This window comes from Haliotis rubra, unplaced genomic scaffold (genome assembly GCF_003918875.1).
Source record: "Haliotis rubra isolate DU_JTF1 unplaced genomic scaffold, ASM391887v1 Scf134, whole genome shotgun sequence".
In the NCBI taxonomy this organism is placed as follows: Eukaryota; Metazoa; Mollusca; class Gastropoda; order Lepetellida; family Haliotidae; genus Haliotis; species Haliotis rubra.
This window is the reverse complement of record NW_025765270.1, coordinates 1065825-1072773: the sequence shown is the minus strand read 5'-3', so window position 1 is coordinate 1072773 and position 6949 is coordinate 1065825. Positions and strand designations below refer to the sequence as shown.

General features: G+C 39.1%; 1 long non-coding RNA gene across 1 annotated transcript; it reads right to left on the bottom strand.

Annotated features, from left to right (window-relative positions):
* Window positions 1-3149: 3149 nt before the first annotated feature.
* LOC124267836 lies at window positions 3150-5618 on the bottom strand. The gene is made up of 2 exons (XR_006896142.1): window positions 5234-5618; window positions 3150-3276 (listed from the first exon to the last, which is right to left on the bottom strand). It is a non-coding gene; the product is annotated as an uncharacterized LOC124267836 (long non-coding RNA).
* Window positions 5619-6949: the final 1331 nt, after the last annotated feature.

The window sequence follows — 6949 nt, the reverse complement described above, 5'->3', positions numbered from 1 at the left end:
GCACCTACTACAAGTTCCCAAATTCCACCTAGTTTCGTATGGGAAAAGGGCTTTCTCCTATGTTGCACCAACTCTTTGGAACTCTTTACCTTTAGAAATCAAATTATGTGAATCTCTGTCAACCTTCAAGTCAAAAGTTAAAACTCACCTGTTTCAAAGTGCCTATGACTGACTCTTTTAATCAATTCTTTTCAGCGCATTGAACATTCATAAGTGTGTGGACATTTGCGCTTTATAAGTGACATTATTATTATTTAATGGACAGCAGAGAAAATAACATCACATTCATCCTGAAAATGAAGAAAACTGGACATGCCAAAGTAATAAAGACATACTTAGACATTGGGTAGACATTGTCTACGATCTTTATTATTCTATAGATGCTTCTACTGGTTTTTACTGTTTCGTACATTTAGGGCCAAGAACTGTGTGATTATCTTCCAGTTTAAATATCCTTGTTGAACACAGTATATCTATATATAAAGTCAGTTACTTAATTAGCAAACAAAGCAAACTGGATGTCCTTATGTAGCAGGGCGTGGAGTCATCCCACAGATGACATCCTTACCTTGTCAGCTTGCTGACGGGGTTAACCTCTTTGGTCATGTGGACAAGGCGTCCGACTTTGGATTAGAACGTCCGTAGTTCGAATCCCAGCACGGGACTTGGATATTTTATGGCCGCCTCACTTATATACCAAAATGATGTCCTTTTGTTCTTATTTTTCACACAATTCCGAAGAATTACTGCATTTGTTATCATCAGAACATTTCTGTGACAACAAACTCACATACTGAATCTGTGCCACCATACTGTAGAGTATTTCTGATAAAAAAACATGAGTCATCAGAAGGACTCCACTACACAACAGAACAGCCAGGCGAGGGGCTAGAGGTACTAATTATTGGCTTGTAACAACCAGGGGCTAGGGGGTGGGGGCTAGGGGACGGGGGCTAGAGAAATGATGCCATCAGAAGATGACAATCCCCTCAGCCCCAACAAATTTGAAAGAACAAATCGTCTGACAGTTCTTAAAGTACAACTTGATGTTTTTAGACTAAATCCAAATTATTTCCATGGAAATCATGAAAAATTTAAATGCCAAAAATCTGCAAATAGCAAAAGGCAGCACTTCAAGGTGTGTTTGATATATCTGCCAACTCTTGTAGAAAGATATTGCATGGTTTTGGAGGCGTGCTCCAGAAACAGAGCCTGCCCCTCCCTTTTGAGACTAAGTCTGAATCGTTTCCATGAAAACCGGGAAAATCTGCATACAGCGAAAGGCACCACTTTGGGATCTGTCGCATATATCTGCCAAGTTTTGTTGAAAGATATTGAACGGTTTTCGAGTTATACTCCGGAAATGAGGCTCACCCCTCCCTTTTGAGACTAAGTCCAAATGTTTCCATGGAAATCGAGAAAAATATAAATGGCAAAAATCTGTAAATAGCAAAAGGCACCACTATAAGTTCTGTTTGATATATATACCAAGTTTTGTAGAACAATATTGAACAGTTTTTGAGTTATGCTCCGGCAACAAAATGCTTATGGACGGACGGATGAGGCATCGACATCCCCCAGCATGCAGGGGGGATAATAACAACCATAAGTCGTCAGTTTTCTTCTGATGCCAGATTTACCATATCACAAGCAACATAGATAACACTGGACTTTCAACTTATCAATAATTAAAGTGTACCTTGTCAATACAACCAGCTCTACCAGCTGTAAACAGCTCACTGGTTTTCTTGTGTCACTGTCAACTGACTTGTAATTGAAAGCACCGGTGAAAACAGTGAGCTTTACTGAAGAAGAAAAGAAGAAGACTGAATGGGAATTTGCTGTACATCATCATATATATATGAATATAGGATAAATAAGATAAATATAAGAGATAGTATTCCTGCCAACATTCACATTGTTACCCTGAGCCATGACAGGTTCCTCCTGTCAGAACATGTCTCTTCATCTTGACTGTAGGACCCACCATGGCTTGCAGGTAACTCTTACCATTTTGTTTCTGATAGACATTTGTAATTGCCACCAGAGACCATATCGGTATATGGTCTCTATTTCCACCATGTTATAGTATGATGCCTTCTTGATTCATGATCCTTCTATATCTATGGCTTAGAGTCTCTTTTCCCCCTCTTGCTGCTGCCCATCTGTCACCTGTCAGTTGGTGCCACAAGTTTGCTCTGGGTATTTTGTATGTTCTCTCTGATAAGTTGACAGTCCCATTAAATTACTGCCAGTTACTATTGTTGGACGACTGGCTAGTGAAGCGCTCGTATAATATCTATACAGATGTTTTAGGATGTTACAACTGTGAAATCAATTAAAGTAACAACTTTTAGAGAGAAAAATAATTAAACATATTATTACAATGGTGATAATTTCCAGCCATGGTAGTGGGGCGACGGTACAGGACCAGGCAACGCTCTGTGTGCCCTCCAACGTAAACGCCCAAATATACATATGGTCTCGGGACAAGTCTGGTCTGTCAGATAAGAAGAAACGTACCTGTGATCCCATATAGCATATGTTCACGGTCAAAGCGCCAACAAACCAGTGACATAGGTCAACACTGTCTCTGACCTCGGTACTTGAATGGCCCGCTGTCATTTCTCCTGGAATGGTCCAAGGGCGTGTAACTCTAACCTGCAGGAATCAGGCGTCAGCTGGGGGGTTCAAAGTTCGGCAGACCTGGGTCAGTGGGTGTTACCACATTCCTGTCAATCAGGGGTCACAAGACTCAGTCTCACCAAAGACCATATAATAAATATCATTATTATATGGTCCCTGGTTTCACTTAACCAATGATGACAAACCTTAACCTGGACAGAATCTGATAACAACGTTTAAAATGCATAATGACTCTCAGAATGAGAAGCACGGCAGTCACAGACAGACAGACAGACAGATTATTTATTAGAGTCTCACCTAATGGACATAAAATAATACAGCATAATATACAAAAAGAATACATGAGCCACTCCATTTGGAGTTATGAGAGACTATCTGTTAAAACCATGTACAATGATAAAATACACTATGATATGAGAAGCATAAATATGATTATAAGCACATATATATATATAACAGCGTCTTGTTTGCGTCCGTTACAGAATACAAACGGCTGTGGGTTGTGAGGCCGATACGTTTATTTCTGGTCTATTTATTAAACAGCCTGAAAGAACATATAAGAAAGTATATTAAATGGAATCACATAAATATGTACAGGTTCAAATCACTCATTAAGTATATAAGATACACCTAACTTGTTTGAGTGGCATTTTAGAAGTTGAGACGTACAATATATAACAAGTTTTATGGATAACAACTTCTTTATTTTCGTGAGTGCGACGTTTCGATACAGATTCTTGTACCGTTGTCAAGCAAGAGTGATACATGAAGTGTAGGAGCTGCATATATATACTGTATATAACAATGAAACAACATAATAGACAAAGGAAACAACATAATTGCCATGATTGGCTAAGCAGTAAGCTGATGAAGCCAGTAAGTACATAAAGGATAGTGAATGGAAGCCAGAGATGTAGTTACAATGAGATGTTTATACAATGGATGCGATGTTTATACAATAGACTGGGCTTGGTGGAGGAGTGGATCATAAGCAGATGGAATGAAGTATCCTTGGTCACGGTTGATGGTAGGCTTGTGGCGTTTGATGTGAATGGCTTCTGTGAGCTTGCGTTTAGTGAAGTCCGTTTGGTTGTTGGCGAGAATGGTGATGTCGGACCACTCTATTTGATGATTGGGGTTGGCTTTGATGTGGTCAGAGATAGCTGATTTGGTGTCGGAATTAGCAACAGAGGTGCGATGTTCTTTGACTCGGGTGTTGATGGGTCGGGATGTTTCACCTATGTAGCATTGTCCACAATCACAGTCTATTTTGTAAATAACACATTTCGGGTTGTTGTTGTTGACGGTGGGTTGTTTTCTTCCGTTGGCATGGAGGAGGTTGTTGAGGCTGGAGGACGCTGAGAAGGTAGTGTCTATTCCTGCCTGTTGTTTCAGGAGTCGGCTGATTTGGTGTGATGGTTTACCAATGTAGGGAATGGATATCTTGATGGGGGCTGATTCTGGTTTAGATCTTTTGGCAGGAGGTGAAAGCGTTGCTTCGATGGTTCTGTTGACTATTTCAGGTGGGTAGTGGTTGCGTTCTACAAAGACTTTCCTCAGGTGTTCAATTTCTTCCTGTAGGTTTGTTGAGCAGATGTTTTTGGCTCTTCTGGTCAATGTAGAGATGACGCTTGACCAGAAGAGCCAAAAACATCTGCTCAACAAACCTACAGGAAGAAATTGAACACCTGAGGAAAGTCTTTGTAGAACGCAACCACTACCCACCTGAAATAGTCAACAGAACCATCGAAGCAACGCTTTCACCTCCTGCCAAAAGATCTAAACCAGAATCAGCCCCCATCAAGATATCCATTCCCTACATTGGTAAACCATCACACCAAATCAGCCGACTCCTGAAACAACAGGCAGGAATAGACACTACCTTCTCAGCGTCCTCCAGCCTCAACAACCTCCTCCATGCCAACGGAAGAAAACAACCCACCGTCAACAACAACAACCCGAAATGTGTTATTTACAAAATAGACTGTGATTGTGGACAATGCTACATAGGTGAAACATCCCGACCCATCAACACCCGAGTCAAAGAACATCGCACCTCTGTTGCTAATTCCGACACCAAATCAGCTATCTCTGACCACATCAAAGCCAACCCCAATCATCAAATAGAGTGGTCCGACATCACCATTCTCGCCAACAACCAAACGGACTTCACTAAACGCAAGCTCACAGAAGCCATTCACATCAAACGCCACAAGCCTACCATCAACCGTGACCAAGGATACTTCATTCCATCTGCTTATGATCCACTCCTCCACCAAGCCCAGTCTATTGTATAAACATCGCATCCATTGTATAAACATCTCATTGTAACTACATCTCTGGCTTCCATTCACTATCCTTTATGTACTTACTGGCTTCATCAGCTTACTGCTTAGCCAATCATGGCAATTATGTTGTTTCCTTTGTCTATTATGTTGTTTCATTGTTATATACAGTATATATATGCAGCTCCTACACTTCATGTATCACTCTTGCTTGACAACGGTACAAGAATCTGTATCGAAACGTCGCACTCACGAAAATAAAGAAGTTGTTATCCATAAAACTTGTTATATATAAGATACACCTAGTTAAATACATCTGAACTATGTCACAAGATATAATGTTACATAATATTAGTACAAATATACAACGATCATAAAGACATACTGTAGGTATCTTTAGGAAATATTATTGTAAATACATTTCTGGTATATAGGGAATCTGGTCAGGTATTACATACCAGGCTGGTTGTACCCAAGCTGATCATAATGGAGGATATTCTTCTGAATGATCACACTCACAGATCTGCATAACAAATACGTATGTATGCAGAGAACAATATATATACAAGTGATATGATATAAAATAATGTTTAAAAGTACAATTGCATTCGCCACACAAATAAAACATGAAATGACATGTAATATTACATATATATGTCAATCAACCACACATATCAAACATACGGACATGCATTTAAGCGGACTAGTAATTACTTTTATAAGTTGTCTAATATTTAGTTGATATACGTTGATATACTATACATATTTATAAGTTATATTATATTTCAAGTAAACCAAGTCTGACTTACATGGACAATACATTATATTTCTAAGTCTAGTAAACAAGAAACTGTCCATATATACAACATTTTATACAATATGAACCAACCTGAAATCGTCATAGAATTCCCATGACTCTGGCTATATCTCTCCTTGAACAGTACAAGACGGCATCTGAGTTTAAAATCTGAACATTGTAGTTTAGCTGTGGCCAGCTTGGCCTATCAGTAAAACAATAGAAATGACTGGGAGCTGGAGCAAAGAGTGTTGGAAGCATGCAGTGTGACAATTAGTGGAGGTTAGACTGAGAGTTACAAGGCTTACTAATACTATGCAGAGCTATAGACTAAGAGTAAAATAAAGTATAAAACATAACTAAGATTCTTACAGGTGTTCTAATTGTTTAATAGAGTGAGTCATTAAATGGAAACAATGCCATCCACCTTGATACTTAATATAATCTTCCTAACTAAAACCTATGTACATATATATATATTTGAGTCTGCCACATATGTACATACATACATGCACACACACACACACACACACACACACACACACACACACACACACACACACACACACACACACATACATACATACATAGGGAACATATTAAAAGCATAAAATATATAACTAGGAATTGTACAATTTTTCCATTCCTTTGTCTAAAATAAGTTTACATGTTTTGGAACATAAAATGACTATCACAGTGCAAGATAACATAAAACTAGTTTTAGTGATGTCATCAGCAGTATTAAACTCGGGCCACACTTCAGCACATCTCTGCAGTAAAACCTGTCGGACATCATTGTATAGAGGACATCGCAGTAACACATGGGTTTCGTCTTCGGTACAGTCATTACAGTTAAAACAAACTCGTTCTGCAACAGAGAGGTTAATATATTGTTTCTATCCTGATAGGGGCGACTCCACATCTAAAAACGGCTAACGCTTTTCTGTGAGATTTGGCCATAGGGGTAATGACGTATGCCTCAGCACCGAACTCCGACTTGAAACAACCGTGAAGTCGTAGTTTGTTACGCATATCAGCTCCACATATAGAGTATCAATGCAAAGTTACTTACATGCATTAAAATGCTTTTATTCAAAACTGTAGCAAAATATGAGTTGAATTAGCTGTGAGGATGACATATATGGACTCCTAGAGGGGTCATAGTCGCGTTGTCGCCCTCACAATTTTAAACAAGAAACAGTGGTAAAATTAACCAAAGAGC